General features: G+C 41.8%; 1 pseudogene; it reads left to right on the top strand.

The window, feature by feature from the left end:
• Nucleotides 1–6,899: 6,899 nt before the first annotated feature.
• Nucleotides 6,900–18,485, top strand: part of LOC127916485 (serum response factor-like) — a 32,678-nt pseudogene continuing 21,092 nt past the window's right edge.

The following is an 18,485-nucleotide window of genomic DNA, read 5'->3' as shown; positions in this document are numbered from 1 at the left end:
TGGGCGTTTTGACATGCAAATGTGGCCTTTCCGTTTTACCACTCTCTTCAGCCTCTTGGTTCCTTCTCTCTTTCACATGGGGATCATCATTATACACCTTCAGGCCATGTGACTCTTATCATGTAGACCTGTGTGGCATGAAACTCTGGGACTGTTCACATTGACCTACTGCTTATCATGATATTGACCCTTGATTGGCCTGATAACGCAATCTCAATTGCACTTCACACTGCTCTCTCCCATCTGGAAAAGCGGAACACCTATGTGGGAATACTGTTCATTGACTACAGCTCGACGTTTAACACCATACTCCCCTCAAAACTCGTCACCAAGCACGGGGCTGTCCAAGCTCTGGACTCTTCTAAAAAAATCTCTGAGAGCTTTCCACGTCTGGATTGTGCAACATTTCCCCATTTTTCTTTTCAAAATTCTTCAAGCTCTGTCAAATTGGTTGTTGATCATTGCTAGACAACCATTTTCAGGTCTTGCCTGTAGATTTAAGTCAAAACGGTAGCTCGGCCACTCAGGAACATTCACTGGCTTCTTGGTCAGCAACTCCAGTGTAGATTTGGCCTTGTGTTTTAGGTTATTGACCTGCTGAAAGGTGAATTAATCTGCCAGTGCCCTAAACATAACACTGTATTCAGGACAAAAGTTAATTGCTTTGCCAAATTCTTTGCAGTATTACTTTAGTGCCTGTTTTGGAATATTTGTATGCTGCTTCCTTCTTTTCACTCTGTCAATTAGGTTATTCTTGTGGAGTAACTACAATGTTGTTGATCCATCCTCAGTTTTCTCCTATACAGCCATTAAACTCTGTAACTGTTTTAAAGTCACCATTTGCCTCATGCTGAAATCCCTGAACGGTGGTTTCCTTCCTCTCTGGCAAATGGAGTTCGGAATGACGCCTGTATCTTTGTAGTGACTGGGTGTATTGATACACCATCCAAAGTGTAATTAACGACTTCACCATGCTCAAAGGGATATTCATCATCTACTTTTATTTTTTTACACAGCTACCAACACGTGCCCTTCTTTGCGAGGCATTGGAAAACCTCCCTGGTCTTTGTGGTTGAATCTGTGTTTGAAATTCACTGCTCGACTGAGGGATCTTACAGATTATTGTATGTGTGTGGTACAGAGATGAGGTAGCTATTCAAAAATACATTTCAAAAAAGCCCATGCAACTTATTATGTGACTTGTTAAGCAAATGTTTACTCCTGAACTTATTTCGGCTTGCCATAACAAAGGTGTTGAATACTTTTTGACTCAAGACATTTCAACTTTTCATTTTTAATTAAATGGTAAAATTTCAAAAACATAATTCCACTTTGACATTACGGGGTATTGTGTCTAGGCCAGTGACAGAAAACAATCTCAATTTAATCCATTTTAAATTCAGGCTGTAACACACCAAATGTGTAAAAAGTCAAGGGGTGTGTGTGAATACTTTCTGAAGGCATAGCTTACATTTTGGTGTGTTTTATTTCTCATGTGTTGATCTTTATCTGACCAAGTGTTGTTTCCGTGCCTTTTTAAAGATCATTTTCTATTTCGTACCTCTGATTTTGAACTCTGCATTGTTGAGGAAGAGCTTGATAGCATTTCACTGTATGGTTTACACCCGTTGTATTCTGCCATGTGACAAACTTTAATTTGGTATAGTGTACAATAAACTACTGAGGGCTTGTAGTCCATGGCCCTTGGTGGAAGGTGACTTATGGTGTTAAATACCTCTGATATAACGTTAACCTTTTATTACTAAGTGTTTAACATAGGACTGTCAAATGATTTCAAAAATGTATCGAGTTCATCACATTGTTTTCTGTGCTATTAACTCGATTATTAATCACATTTTTTTAATTGTTCAAATTTGATTGAAGCGGCCTAATTGAAGCGGCAATCAGCAGTTGAAACAATAACAAAGCGCTCTACCCACCCGTCGGTAAAAGCCAAGGGATGGGCAGAGAAACTGTAACCACTCTCACTGTACACTGAACAAAAATATTTTACGATTTTACTGAGTTACAGTTCATATAAGGAAATCAGTCAATTTAAATGAATTAATTAGGCCCTAATCTATGGATTTCACGACTAGCAATACAGATATTCATCTGTTGGTCATTGGCACCTTTAAAAAAAAAAAAGTATGGGCGTGGATCAGAAAACTAGTCAGTATCTGGTGTGAACACCATTTGCCTCATTTACATGAACAAGGCAGTTCCTTGTATGTCTTCCATTTCTTAATAACTGTTCCTAGGCCATCATTGAAATTAAGAATTTGTTCTTAACTGACTTGCCTAGTTAAATAAAGGTACCATTTTTTATATAATAATAATTTTAGCGTGACACATCTCCTTCGCATAGAGTTGATCAGGTTGTGGATTATGGCCTGTGGAATGTTGTCCCACTCCTCTTCAATGGCTGTGCAAAGTTGCTGGATATTGCCAGGAACTGGAACACGCTGTCGTACACATCGACTCAGAGCATCCCAAACATGCTCAATGGGTGACATGTCTGGTGAGTATGCAGGCCATGGAAGAACTGGGACATTTTCCGCTTCCAGGAATTGTGTAGAGACCTTTGCGACATGTGCATTAACATGCTGAAACACACTGGTGATGGCAGCGGATGAATTGCACGGCAAGGGGCCTCAGGATCTCATCATGATACCTCTGGGCATTCAAATTGCCATCGATAAAATGCAATTGTGTTCATTGTCCTTAGCTTATGCCTACCCATACCATAACCCCACCACCACGGGGGACTCTGTTCACAACGTTGACATCAGCAAACCGCTCCCCCACATGACACCATACTGTCTGCCATCTGCCCGGTACAGTTGGAAATGGGGATTCATCTGTGAAGAGCACACTTTTCCAGCGTACCAGTGGACATCGAAGGTGAGCATTTGCCGACTGAAGTCAGTTACGATGCCAAACTGCAGTCAGGTCAAGACCCTGATGAGGACAACGAGTACGCAAATGAGCTTATCTGAGACGGTTTCTGACCGTTTGTGCAGCGTTTCTTCGGTTGTACAAACCCACAGTTTCATCAGCTATCCAGTTGGCTGGTCTTAAATGATCCCACAGCTGAAGAAGCCGGATGTGGAGGTCTTGGGCTGGCGTGGTTACATGTGATCTGTGTTTGTGAGCCCTTTTGTTAGCTACAGTGGGGGGGGAAAGTATTTAGTCAGCCACCAATTGTGCAAGTTCTCCCACTTAAAAAAGATGAGAGAGGCCTGTAATTTTCATCATAGGTACACTTCAACTATGACAGACAAAATTAGAAAAAAAAATCCAGAAAATCACATTGTATGATTTTTTATGAATTTATTTGCAAATGATGGTGGAAAATAAGTATTTGGTCACCTACAAACAAGCAAGATTTCTGTCTCTCACAGACCTGTAACTTCTTTAAGAGGCTCCTCTGTCCTCCACTCGTTACCTCTATTAATGGCACCTGTTTGAACTTGTTGTCAGTATAAAAGACACCTGTCCACAACCTCAAACAGTCACACTCCAAACTCCACCATGGCCAAGACCAAATAACTGTCAAAGGACACCAGAAACAACATTGTAGACCTGCACCAGGCTGGGAAGACTGAATCTGGAATAGGGAAGCAGCTGGGTTTGGAGAAATCAAGTGTGGGAGCAATTATTAGGAAATGGAAGACATACAAGACCACTGATAATCTCCCTCGATCTGGGGCTCCACGCAAGATCTCACCCCGTGGGGTCAAAATGATCACAAGAACGGTGAGCAAAAATCCCAGATCCACACGGTGGGACCTAGTGAATGACCTGCATAGAGCTGGGACCAAAGTAACAAAGCCTACCATCAGTAACACACTATGCCGCCAGGGACTCAAATCCTGCAGTGCCAGACGTGTCCCCCTGCTTAAGCCAGTACATGTCCAGGCCCGTCTGAAGTTTGCTAGAGAGCATTTGGATGATCCAGAAGAAGATTGGGAGAATGTCATATGGTCAGATGAAACCAAAATATAACTTTTTGGTAAAAACTCAACTCGTCGTGTTTGGAGGACAAAGAATGCTGAGTTGCATCCAAAGAACACCATACCTACTGTGAAGCATGGGGGTGGAAACATCATGCTTTTGTAACGGATGTGAAATGGCTAGCTCAGTTAGCGGTGGTGCGCGCTAAATAGCATTTCAATCGGTGATGTCACTTGCTCTGAGACCTTGAAGTAGTGGTTCCCCTTTCTCTGCAAGGGCCGCAGCTTTTGTGGAGCGATGGGTAACGATGCTTCGTGGGTGACTGTTGTTGATGTGTGCAGAGGGTCCCTGGTTCGCGCCCGGGTATGGGCGAGGGGACGGTCTAAAGTTATACTGTTACACTTTGGGGCTGTTTTTCTGCAAAGGGACCAGGACGAATGATCCGTGTAAAGGAAAGAATGAATGGGGCCCATGTATCGTGAGATTTTGAGTGAAAACCTCCTTCCATCAGCAAGGGCATTGAAGATGAAACGTGGCTGGGTCTTTCAGCATGACAATGATCCCAAACACACCGCCCGGGCAACGAAGGAGTGGCTTCGTAAGAATCATTCCAAGGTCCTGGAGTGGCCTAGCCAGTCTACAGATCTCAACCCCATAGAAAATCTTTGGAGGGAGTTGAAAGTCTGTGTTGCCCAGCAACAGCCCTAAAACATCACTGCTCTAGAGGAGATCTGCATGGAGGAGAATGGGCCAAAATACCAGCAACAGTGTGTGAACCTTGTGAAGACTTTTTACCTCTGTCATTGCCAACAAAGGGTATATAACAAAGTACTGAGGTAAACTTTTGTTATTGACCGAATACTTGTTTTCCACCATAATTTGCAAATAAATAAATAAAAATCCTACAATGTGATTTTCTGGATTTTTTTTTCTCATTTTATATATATATATATTTTGCCTGTCATAGTTGAAGTGTACCTATGATGGAAATTACAGGCCTCTCTCATCTTTTTAAGTGGAGAACTTGCACAATTGGTGGCTGACTAAATACTTTTTGCCCCACTGTATTTAGCAGTCTTATGGCTTGGGAATAGAAGCTGTTCAGGAGCCTGTAGACGTGACTTCTGTGCAAATTAAGTTTTTGCTGTCATCTAAAGAAATGCCTAGGAATGTGTTTATGGTTGAATTTTCTGTAAGTTTTCCTTCAAAACTGTTGCTCAATGCTGAGCACATTGTGGATTGTTAAGCACCACAAGAGAGACAGACAGCTCTACAGCAGCTGCTAGCTACTGAGACCCAGAGCACACAGCCAAAGATTACAAAGATGGGCAGAAACTGCTTCTCCAGTAGAAATCCCCTGTCGTCTTGTGCTGAACTACGCATGTGTGCAGGCCATCAAAGGTCCTTCAACATAATGATTTTGATTCGATTTTTGAAGTTGTTTTTCACAAAAATGAAAATGTATCAGTCGGTCACTTTGATGAGGTTGGAGTAACATGTTCAACTACTTAAGACATTGGCTCGAATCTAGGCTGTACCTTTAGATTTCGAGAAACTATAGTAAAATTTCACTGTTCTCTTTGACTTCTCAAACTCCAAAACCCAGCCTGGTCTGCTTCGCAAGCGATCCCGGAAGTTTTGCGAGGTTGCTCCTCTGGGTTTAAAAACTCTGTGGAATAGTAGAGCGCGTTGTGTGTTTTACTATAAAGGGTTCGTGCGGAAACACGGTTAAGGTGACGCAACAACTAATGGTTGCGTGGCAAGTCATCAACAGTGCCGATTAACAATAACATATGTGGTTAAATATAATTTTTTAAAACATTTAATGTGGTTAGCTGATATCTAAAATACCTATACAGGCATTGTAAGATCTGTCATGCGTCAGCAACGTCTATTGGTGCTTTCAAGACAACTGAGAACTAGGGGGCGAAAAACGAGATCAGTGATTTTGGGAACATTTCTAGAGCTACAAAGTTTCTAACTTGGGAATTTCGAGTCTATTTTCCCAGTCGTAGATCTTTTTTTTTTTTTTTTGCGCCCTTGTAGTCGGAAATGTCTGAGTTCCGAGTTGAACGCTGCATAGGCATCGGAAGAAGACCAACATCTCCTTGCCGGTCCACAGTGTACAGCAACCATTTTGGTATTTATTCTAATGAACATGCCATATTGACCAATGGTAGCTCAACCTAGATCCCAATCGGCCAATCCGTAGACGACGCTGTGACTCGCCAAATAAGGAGATACAACTCCATAAAAGGAAACATTGTATCTCTTTATAAGGAGGAAAGTAGATCTTGGGTTGTAGTAAGTAGTCCGCTCTCGAATACATTATTGAAAAAATACATACGTTTTGTGTGAAAATGCACGACTGCAAGACTGATATTGCGTGATATTCGATGAAATATCTGCAGCCTTTGTGAATTGAAGGCGGATACCGACGACATTTTACGCGATTATGGTGTGAACTACATGACATGGCGGAGTAATAACGAATGCTCTCTTCGATTTTCCCTCTTTTTTGAGAAAGTGCTCTGAGTTTTGGAAATATAGGAGGTTGAGCTAAACTGAACCTGGCTGAAAGGTCTCAGGGGCAGCGTCACTTTTGAAAGTTTGCTTTAGTGGTTTCAAACAGATGACAATTTTGCAATGTCCGCAATTTCGTTGTTTGTTTACCTTTTTGGTGGTTGGGTTTTATGAACCGTGCTGTAATTTTTACTGACCCGCGCTCCAGCAGTCGGCTGACGATTTCAGGGACCGGGTCCTATAACTAGAATGCTACCAAGCCAGGCTGGATCAGCACAATCTGGAAACGGGTCAGCGTCTTTCAGGGATAACACAGGTCACGGTTCTGGGGTGATTGGGATTCGCCCTGTGTTGGTCAGAGCAAGGCAATCGAAAACTCGGGTCAGCGACAGCATCAGTGCGGTGGGGATGTTGGGGGCAACAGTCCAGGAGTGGGTGCAAGAGGTGGGGCGAGACCAGGGAACGGGACGGGACCGACGATTCCACAGACCGCTGCTCAGGGAGGCATCGGTCTGAACATGGGAATTGGGGTTCGCGGAGGCAGCCGCTACGACCCTGACAAAGAGTGTGCGCCAATGGGTTGCAGTGGGTCGGACGCTGATTCAGACTCGGGGATGAAGACGATCCGATGGGTTCAATCGGGGACAACAGAAGAAGTGTAAAGCGGGAGAGACTGGAGATGGAGGCTGCGGTGACAGGGCAGGAGTCCGGGATACCACCGGGGGTTATGGTGTGGTCCCCAAGGTGTCGCTGGCGCAAAGCCAGGGAAGAAGACACGTGGGCGCGTGAAGATAAAAATGGAATTCATCGACAACAAGTTGAGGCGATACACAACTTTTAGCAAGAGGAAGACTGGTATAATGAAGAAGGTGAGTGATCACAGTGACACTCAGGTGTGAGGGGACACTCTGTCGTGTCCACTCCAAAGTGTCACTTGGTCATACAAGATGTTGCATTGCTTGATGTGTATGGGGCACCTATAGACTACACTGACAGATAATGTAATCATTAGGTACATATATCAACTTTCTTGTACAATTACCTTCCCTTCTGTCACTGACTTATGATTTTTAACCAGTCGAAGGCCCATTCAACCCCAAATCACACACATAATTTGTCATAACCTGATGTAATAAGACTCCCAGACATAATGTGTAAATAACCAAGTGGGACATGTCATCTCTGCCAACAGTCATGACTGGCTCTGTCCTTTAAATAGACAAGAGCAACTGACATTTCGATTTCTGACCATGACCCTCTACGTACACACCTCCGTGTCCGTCTAAACTATTTTCAATTTATATTAATTTAATCATGTTTTCAAAGAGCCGTTTGTACTCCGTAGTTGAATGTTTCTCATTCAACCTTTTTTAAAGTAACTATATTACCTAATTGAGTAAAATAAGATGTAGGAGTACTGCAAACGAAGGTTGGTAAATTACTAAACACTCACTACTGTACATTCACTACTGCAGCCTTTGGTCAGCTGTTCAGATCACAGACCCCCTGGCCTACAGTGTGTCAGGCAGAGCCAACAGATGCCTAAACCCCAGAGTCAGAGGTCAGTCAAAGGGCACTAGGCAGACTAAACGGGCCACTGTAAGGAACACATGATGCTTCCATCATGCTCTAGCTCTCTGTCATACAGTAAGTCATCAGAGGAGGTCTGAAAGTGAAAACCCCATGGCTGCATCTGAAGTTGTGGCCGGTGTAGTCAGCATGTGATGCTGTTTGGACAAAAATACAATGATGTCATTCTTTTTGGCAAGACAGTATCAGATACAGTGCAATCAGAAAGTTTTCAGACCCCTTTTGTCCACATTTTGTTAAATTGCAGCCGTATTCTAAAAGTGATTAAATATTTTTTTCCCTCATCAATCTACACACAATACCCCATAATGACAAAGTGAAAAGTTATTAAAAAAATTTAAAAAATGTATTAAAAATAACAAAACAGATACCTTATTTAGATAAGTATTCAGATCCTTTGCTATGAGCCTTGAAATTGAGCTCAGGTGCATCCTGTTTCCATTGATCATCCTTGATCAATGTTTCTACAACTTGATTAGAGTCCACCAATGGTAAATTCAATTGATTGGACATGACCTGGAAAGGCACACACCTGTCTAAATCAAATCAAATCAAATCAAATTTTATTTGTCACATACACATGGTTAGCAGATGTTAAATGCGAGTGTAGCGAAATGCTTGTGCTTCTAGTTCCGACAATGCAGTGATAACCAACAAGTAATCTAACTAACAATTCCAAAACTACTGTCTTATACACAGTGTAAGGGGATAAGGAACATGTACATAAGGATATATGAATGAGTGATGGTACAGAGCAGCATACAGTAGATGGTATCGAGTACAGTATATACATATGAGATGAGTGTGTAGACAAAGTAAACAAAGTGGCATAGTTAAAGTGGCTAGTGATACATGTGTTACATAAGGATGCAGTCGATGATGTAGAGTACAGTATATACATATGCATATGAGATGAATAATGTAGGGTAAGTAACATTATATAAGGTAGCATTGTTTAAAGTGGCTAGTGATATATTTACATAATTCCCATCAATTCCCATTATTAAAATGGCTGGAGTTGGGTCAGTGTCAATGACAGTGTGTTGGCAGCAGCCACTCACTGTTAGTGGTGGCTGTTTAACAGTCTGATGGCCTTGAGATAGAAGCTGTTTTTCAGTCTCTCGGTCCCAGCTTTGATGCACCTGTACTGACCTCGCCTTCTGGATGATAGCGGGGTGAACAGGCAGTGGTTCGGGTGGTTGATGTCCTTGATGATCTTTATGGCCTTCCTGTAACAACGGGTGGTGTAGGTGTCCTGGAGGGCAGGTAGTTTGCCCCCGGTGATGCGTTGTGCAGTCCTCACTACCCTCTGGAGAGCCTTACGGTTGAGGGCGGAGCAGTTGCCGTACCAGGCGGTGATACAGCCCGCCAGGATGCTCTCGATTGTGCATCTGTAGAAGTTTGTGAGTGCTTTTGGTGACAAGCCGAATTTCTTCAGCCTCCTGAGGTTGAAGGGTCTCGAGCTTGATGACGAGCTTGGAGGGTACTATGGTGTTGAATGCCGAGCTGTAGTCGATGAACAGCATTCTCACATAGGTATTCCTCTTGTCCAGGTGGGTTAGGGCAGTGTGCAGTGTGGTTGAGATTGCATCGTCTGTGGACCTATTTGGGCGGTAAGCAAATTGGAGTGGGTCTAGGGTGTCAGGTAGGGTGGAGGTGATATGGTCCTTGACTAGTCTCTCAAAGCACTTCATGATGACGGAAGTGAGTGCTACGGGGCGGTAGTCGTTTAGCTCAGTTACCTTAGCTTTCTTGGGAACAGGAACAATGGTGGCCCTCTTGAAGCATGTGGGAACAGCAGACTGGTATAGGGATTGATTGAATATGTCCGTAAACACACCGGCCAGCTGGTCTGCGCATGCTCTATATAAGGTCCCACAGTTAACAGTGCACGTCAGAGCAAAGACCAAGCCACGAGGTCAAATACATTTTCCGTAGAGCTCCGAGACAGGATTGTCGCACAGATATGTGTAAGGGTACCAAAAAATGTCTGCCGCATTGAAGGTCGCCAAGAACACAGTGGCCTCCATCATTCTTAAATAGAAGAAGTTTGGAACCACCAATACTCTTCCTATAGGTGGCCTCCCGGCCAAACTGAGCAATCTGGAGAGAAGGGCCTTGGTCACGGGGGTGACCAAGAACCCGATAGTAACTCTGACAGAACATGACAGCAGCACAACATGGTAGCAGCACAAAACATGGTACAAACATTATTGGGCAAAGACAACAGCACAAAGGGCAAGAAGGTAGGGACAACAATACATCAGGCGAAGCAGCCACAACTGTCAGTTAGTGTCCATGATAGAGTCTTTGAATGAAGAGATGGATATAAAACTGTCCAGTTTGAGTGTTATTACCCCCAACAACTTGTTCCAGTTGCTAGCTGCAGCGAAAAGAAAAGTGAACTGAAAAGTGGAGTGACGCAGGGATGTGAGTGCAGCGACGCTCCCCCCATCCAACCTGACAGAGTTTAAAAGGACTTGCAGAGAAGTATGGGAGAAACCCCCCGGATACAGGCGTGCCAAGCTTGTAGTGTTTTACCCAAGAAGACACAAGGCTGTAATCGCTGACAAAGGTGCTTCAACAAAGTACTAAGTCAGAATACTTATGTAAATGTTATTTTTTATATATTTTTTTTATACATTTGTAAAAATTCTATGAACCTGTTTTTGCTTTGTCATTATGGCGTAATGTGTGTAGATGAAGGGGGAAAAACAGCAATTTAATCCATTTTAGAATAAGGCTGTAACGTACAGTAACAAAATGTGGAAAAAGTCAAGGGGTCTGAATAATTTCCGAATGCGTTGTAGCTAGCTACATCTATGGGCTTTTATGATTTGCTGTCGTGCGTAATGTACAGTAGCCTATATCATAAATTATATGTATTGGATAACCGCACAATATATAGATTTTTTTTTGCGGGGGTGGCTTAGGATCATTAAATATCTTTAATGTAGGGCCCATAAAATGTGTTTAATGTATGGCTCAGGTAGCATCAGGCCTGGATTTTCAATCAAACCTCTAATCTAATCCAGACATAGGCCTATTTATATGCTTTATATAATGCTTTTGAATGACACTTCCAGTTTTGGTGGGAAATACCGGGTTAACCAGGAGAAAAGTGATTTACTCTTGGAATGGAACATTTTGTGAAATGGCTGGAAAATATTCAACCCTATCTGTGCCCCACCTTGGCCATCCCAATCAAAATGTTCTGGACAAGTCACTGATTCAGTGGATTCATAATCCGTCATCAGTTATACTACGTACCACGAAGGCTCTAGTATCCGAGCATGCACATGGAATGTAGGCTACTCACTATTCCCTGTACCATCGTATCCAAGATCACGCATCATGTTTCAATTCTGACATTACCGTATGTCTGAAGCAGATCAGCACTTTGTCGAGCCAAAAGGCATCTGTTATCTCTCATGAAAGATAAGTTGGAGAACTGCTGCAATGCAGACCAACAGTCTTTTTGGATTGTTTCACCAAAATAATTGTGATACCACTGCATTGTTTGATCTCATCTGACTGATGGGCAAGTCCCTGCTTTGCTCGTGCTTTCTTCCCTTTGGTATCCTCCTTTGTTGTCGTGGAAACTGAGGTTTCTGTATTGTACAGTGGGCTGCATGATTGTTCTGTGCCTTGAGTCGAGTTATGACAAAGTATGACAGGATTTACAGTACCTTCAGAAATTATTCATACCCATTGACTTCTTCCACATTTTGTTGTTACAGCTTGAATTCAAAATGGATTAAAATGATTTCTCTTACCCATCTACACACAATACCCCATAATGACAAAGTGAAAACATGTTTTTATAAAGTGTTGCACATTTTATGATAATTGAAGTACAGAACTATCAAATTTACATAAGTATTCACACACCTGAGTCAATACTTTGTAGAAGCACCTTTGGCAGCAATTACAGCTTTGAGTCATCTTGGGTATGTCTGTATCAGCTTTGCACATCCTGGATTTGGGGATTTTCTCAAGCTCTGTTAAGTTAGATGGAGAGCAGCGGTGAAGAGCAATCTTCAAGTCTTTCCACAGATTTAATTGGATTCAAGTCTGGGCTTTGGCTGGGCCACTCAAGGATTTTCACATTCTTGTTCGAAACCATTCCAGTGTTGCTTTGGCTGTGTGCTTGGGGTCATTGTCCTGCTTGGGGTCATTGTCCTGTTGGAATATAAATCTTCACCCCAGTCCCCAGGTTGTTTGCATTCTGAAGCAGGTTCTCATCAAGGATTTGCCTGAATTTGGTTCCATTCATTGTTCCCTCCATACATTCTTCCAGGCAAGCTATTGTCCAATGGATTGATGATCATATTATGAGCAACAAGATCTGCTCTTTTAGTCTGCAAACTGTGTCAGTGGAGGAGGTGTTAAACCTGTTGAAGTCATTACTACCTGATGGTAAATCTACAGGGTATGGTCTTATGGACAATATTTTGCTTCGCTGTGCTGCTCCCCAGATTGCAGTTCCACTGAAATACATATTTAATTGGTCACTGGAAAAGGGGATGTTTGCAAAGGTATGGAAGCATGTGAAACTGTGTCCTATTCCGAAAGACGGCAAAGAACCCATTACTCCTGCTAATAGTCGACCAATTAGTATACTCCCTACACTCAGTAAGATATTGGAGGGTATTGTGAGTAGACAAATATGGGAGAACATGGAAAAGAATGATCTGATTACAGCCAATCAGCATGCTTATCGTAAAAAACATTCCACTACCACTGCATTGGTTGACATGACTGACCAGTGGCTCAATGCTATGGATAATGGCACGTTTGTGGGTGTACAATTTTTTTTTTTCAGTGCAGCATTTGATTCAGTGGATCATGAAATAATTTTGATAAAATTAACGCATTACGGTTTAAGGAGGTAGCATTGAATTGGGTACAGTCATATCTAACTGACAGGAAACAGTCCACCTATATCAATGGTTCATTTTCTTCGCCTCGTGTTAAACTGTGGAATACCGCAGGGCAGCTGCCTTGGGCCACTTCTTTATTTAATATATACCAACGTTCTTCCCTATGCCTTAGCTGAAACTCAAGCTACTATATTTGCAGATGATACTACAATTTATATCGCAAGACAATCGGTTAAACGAGTACAGCAAGCTTTACAAGGAGATTTGGAGAATATCAGGGAGAGGATTTGCCAAAACAAACTTGTTTTAAACATAAAGAACACCAAAGTGATGTTGGTCTGTTCAACTAGGAAAAGGCCAAAACAGCATGGGATACAATTAAGTATGGGAGGAGTACAAATTGACGAAGTGGAAGAAACCAAACTATTGGGAGTGCAGCTAGACAACTGCTTATCATGATTGTCTCAAATAACTAATCTATGTCAATTTTTTTTTATTAAAACAGCATGCATAATCCGAAGGATAGCTAAATATTTACCGGGAAAAATTCTTCAGCAAATAACACAAGCATTAATTGAGAGTCAGGTGAATTACTGTTCTGTGGTCTGGGGAAATGTATCATTAAGCGAAGTTAGGAGGCTGCAGAATGCACAGAACAAAGCAGCAAGGATTGTTTTAAGGTGGAGATATGGTTCTTCTGTTGCAGTCATGTGCAGTGTTGTTGGTTGGTCATCAATCGACAGGATAATTGAAAAAAAACATGCTTATTTTATTTAATAATATACATAATTTAAAACGGCCAAGTTCTATTCACAACGGTATTCAGTTGGTAAGAGACAGACATTCCGTAAATACTAGGAATAGATTGTCCACCATCTATGCGTTATCCTGACAGAAAAGAGAAATAGGCTAAATAACATTTAGATTTGGAGCAATACAGAAATGGAATAAATTAACCAAGCAAACTAGAAACCTTTCAATATATACATTTAAACATTATTTTAAAACAATTTAAATATAATACATAGAAACTTTATGACTATATAGTAGATGAAGAATCAATATTTTTTAGATCGAGTATTTATTGGGTCATTGTGTTATGTATATTATGTATGTTAGTAATATGTGATCGTATTGTATTTTAATGTTTAAGGACTCTTGGAAGGTTAGTCCAAATGGGGACTAAAAGATATCCAGTCCCTGCCGCTCATAAGCATCCCCATAGCATGATGCTGCCACCACCACGGTAGGGATGGTGTTAGACGGGTGATGAGCTGTGCCTGGTTTTCTCCAGACATAGCGCTTTGCATTCAGGCCAAATAGCTACATTTGTGTCACAGATCACAGAATCGTTTGCCTTATGATCAGACTTTCACGTGCCTTTTAGCAACAAAAAAAAGTGTCGTGTCTCATGCCTTTTTCTCAGGAGCGGCTCTCATCTGGCTACTCTCTCATAAAGCCCAGATTGGTGAAGTACATTTATTTTATTTTTTTAACCTTTATTTAACTAGGCAAGTAGGTTAAGAACAAATTCTTATTTTCAATGATGGCTTAGGAACAGTGGGTTAACTGCCTGTTCAGGGGCAGAACGACAGATTTGTACCTTGTCATCTCGGGGTTTGAGCTTGCAACCTTCCGGTTACTAGTCCAGCACTCTAACAACTAGGCTACCCTGCTGCCCCAGAGAATGGTGTCGGCTGGAGATGGCTGACGTTGTACCGGCTCCCTAACCAATTGCGCTATTTTTGTGTGTGTGTGTGTGTGTGTGTGTGTGTGTGTGTGTGTGTGTGTGTGTGTGTGTGTGTGTGTGTGTGTGTGTGTGTGTGTGTCACGTTGTTTAACTTATTTGGTACATAATGTTTCTGCCACCATCTCTTATGACCAAGAAGAGCTTTTGGATATCAAAACAGCGTTTAATCACCTCAAACTGGAATAATATTATTTTATGTGTTGGGACACTAAGGATTTACTCCAGATATGGACAGGCCCAAATCCCAGTCATTCGCATGAAGAAAAGATACCGATGCAGGTCCGGGTGCCCTTTTTAGAATTTGTCGGGCAAGTGGACAACCCACCTCTACTATCCGTCCTATTGGCCAATGTACAATCATTAGAGAATAAACTGGATGAGCACGGTTCAAGACTGTCCTGCCAACAGGACATTAAAAACTGTAATATCTTATGTTCAGTTGTGGCTGAACGACGACATGGATTATATACAGTTGGCTATTTCTTTCTGTGCATCGGCAAGACCGAACAGCTGTTTCCTGTAAGACAAGGGGTGGCGGTCTGTGACTATTTGTAAATAACAGCTGGTGTACGAAATCTAATATATAAAGGATGCCTTGCCTGAGGTAGAGTATGTCATGATAAGCTGTAGACACACAATTTACCAAGAGAGTTGATCTATATTTTTCGGAGACGTCTTTTTACCACCACAAACCGATGCTGGCACTAAGACTGCACTCAACAAGCTGTATAAAGCCATAAGCAAACAAGAAAATGCTCACCCAGAGGCGACGCTCCTAGTGGCCAGGGAATTAAATGCAGGAAAACTTAAATCTGTTTTACTTAATTTCTACCAGCATGTTACATGTGCAACCAGGGGAAAAAAAAAAACTCTAGACCACCTTTACTACACACAAAGACTCATACAAAGCTCTCTCTCTCGCCCTCCATTTGGCAAATCTGATTCCTGCTTACAAGCAAAAACTAAAGCAGGAAGTACCAGTGACTCGCTCAATACGGAAGTGGTCAGATGAAGCAGATGCTAAGCTACAGGACAGTTTTGCTAGCACAGACTGGCCATTTACTTTTTCCATAGCCTTATTCTAAAATGTCAAATTTTTTCCCCTCGGCAATCTACACACGTACCCCATAATGACAGCAAAAACTGAAATATGACATTTACAAAAGTATTCAGAACCTTTACTTAGTACTTTGTTGAAGCACCTTTTGGCAGCGATTACAGCCTTGTGTCTTCTTGGGTAAGACACTACAAGTTTGGCACACCTGTATTTGGGGACTTCCCCATTCTTCTCTGCAGATCTTCTCAAGCTCTGTCAGATTGGATGGGGAGCGTCACTGCACAGTTATTTTCAGGTCTCTCCAGCGATGTTCGATCGTGTTAAAGTCAGAGCTCTGGCTTGGCCATGCAAGGACATTCAGAGACTTGTCCCGAAGCCACTCCTGCGTTGTCTTGGCTGTCTGATTAGGGTTGTTATCTTGTTGGAAGGTGAACCTTCGCCCCCAGTCTGAGAACCTGCTCTAGAGCGCTCAGGTATTCATCAAGGATCTCTCTGTACTTTTCTCTGTTAATCTTTCCCTCAACCTTGACTAGTCTCCCAGTCCCTGCCGCTAAAAAAAAACATTCCCACGTCATGATGCTGCCACCACCATGCTTCACCGTAGCGATGGTGCCAGGTTTGCTCCAGATGTGACACTTGGCATTCAGGCCAAAGAGTTCAATCTTGGTTTAACTTCTTAGTGATCCCTTCGCGTGCCAATCCCCATTAACGGGATTGATTTGACAACACCCAGTGAAATAGCAGAGCGCCAAATCAAAAACACTCATAATAATAATTAATAAATCACACAAGTGTAATACACCGGTTTAAAGATGAACTTCTTGTTAATCCAGCCACAGTGTCAGATTTCAAAAGGCTTTAATGGCGAAAGCAAACCATCAAACATACACAAGAAAATCTGAATTCTACCCGCCAGGCACAACACAAAAGTCAGAAATAACATATAATTCATGCCTTACCTTTGAAGATCTTCTTCTGTTGGTACTCCAATATGTCCATTAACTTCTTGTGACTCTCAAATCCGGGTCCAGGAGCGTAATCATCGCCTGACACTAATTAGCCTTTAGCAACGGACATAAATCTTCCTAGAAAATATTTCTATTCATGAAAATCACAAGTGAAATGTATTGGAAAACAGCTTAGCCTTTTGTTAATCACCCTGTCATCTCAGATTGTCAAAATATGCTTTACAGCCAAAGCTAGACAAGCATTTGTGTAAGTTTATCATAGACTAACATAGCATTATGCCTTGCTAGCAGCAGGCAACCCTGTAATGAATATCAGAAAAGCAATCAAATTAAATCGTTTACCTTTGATGAACTTTGGATGTTTTCACTCACGAGACTCCCAGGTAGATAGTCAAAATTATTTTTTCCCAAAAGATTATTTTTGTAGGGGAAATTGCTCCGTTTGTTCTTCACGTTTGGCTGAGAAATCACCCGGAAATTGCAGTCACGAAAACAGCGAAAAATATTCCAAATTCGCTCCATAATATAATATCGACAGAAACATGGCAAACATTGTTTATAATCAATCCTCAAGGTGTTTTTCTAATATCTATTTGATAATATATCTGTCGGGACAATTCGTTTTTCAGTAGGACCGATTGGAGTAATGGCTACCTCTGTATTTTATGCGAGAGTCACCCTGGGAGCCATCATGTGACCACTTACGCAATGTAGCCGCCTACGGCTATTCTTCAACATAAATGCGTAAAACTACGTCACAATGCTGTAGACACCTTGGGGAATACGTAGAAAGCGTAAGCTCGTTGATTGGACATTCACAGCTCAATAGGGACTCATTGGAACGCAGCGCTTTCAAAATATGGGGCATTCCGGATTGGATTTTTCTCAGGCTTTCGCCTGCAACATCAGTTCTGTTATACTCAGACTATCTTTACAGTTTTGGAAACGTTAGTGTTTTCTATCCAAAGCTGTCAATTATATGCATATTCTAGCATCTTGTCCTGACAAAATATCCCGTTTAAAACGGGAACATTTTTTTCCCCAAAAATGAAAATACTGCCCCCTAGTACCAACAGGTTAAACATCACAAATGTTCCTTTTGTTCGATTAATTCCGTCGTTATATCCCCAAAATGTCCATTTATTTGGCGCGTTTGATTCTGAAAATACACCGGTTTCAACTCATGTAACATGACAACAAAGTGTCTAAGTTACCTGTAAACTTGATCCAGACATTTCAAACAACTTTCCGAATACAACTTCAGGTATTTTTTTACCTAAATAATTTATTCAAATTTAAGATGGGATAAACTGTGTTCAATACAGGATGAAAAAGTGGAGCGTGCTTTCAGGTCACGCGCCTCTAACAAATAGTACACCTCACTTGACCCTCATTCTGAACTGCCTTACTTCTGCATTTCTCAAAGGAAAAACATCAAACAATTTCTAAAGACGGTTGACATCCAGTGGAAGCGATAGGAACTGCAAACAAATGCCTTAGAAATCTAGATTCCCATTGAAAACCCATTGAAAAGAGTGACCTCAGTTTTTTTTCCTGGATGGTTTGTTCTCGGGGTTTCGCCTGCCAAATAAGTTATGTTATACTCACAGACATCATTCAAACAGTTTTAGAAACTTCAGAGTGATTTCTATCCAAATCTACTATTAATATGCATATCCTACCTTCTGGCCCTGAGTAGCAGGCAGTTTACTTTGGGCAACACGTTTCATCCGGATGTGAAAATACCCCCCCCCCTC

The sequence above is a fragment of the Oncorhynchus keta genome, chromosome 36 (assembly GCF_023373465.1).
Source record: "Oncorhynchus keta strain PuntledgeMale-10-30-2019 chromosome 36, Oket_V2, whole genome shotgun sequence".
Lineage (NCBI taxonomy): Eukaryota > Metazoa > Chordata > Actinopteri > Salmoniformes > Salmonidae > Oncorhynchus > Oncorhynchus keta.
This window is presented reverse-complemented; position numbering and strand designations above follow the sequence as displayed.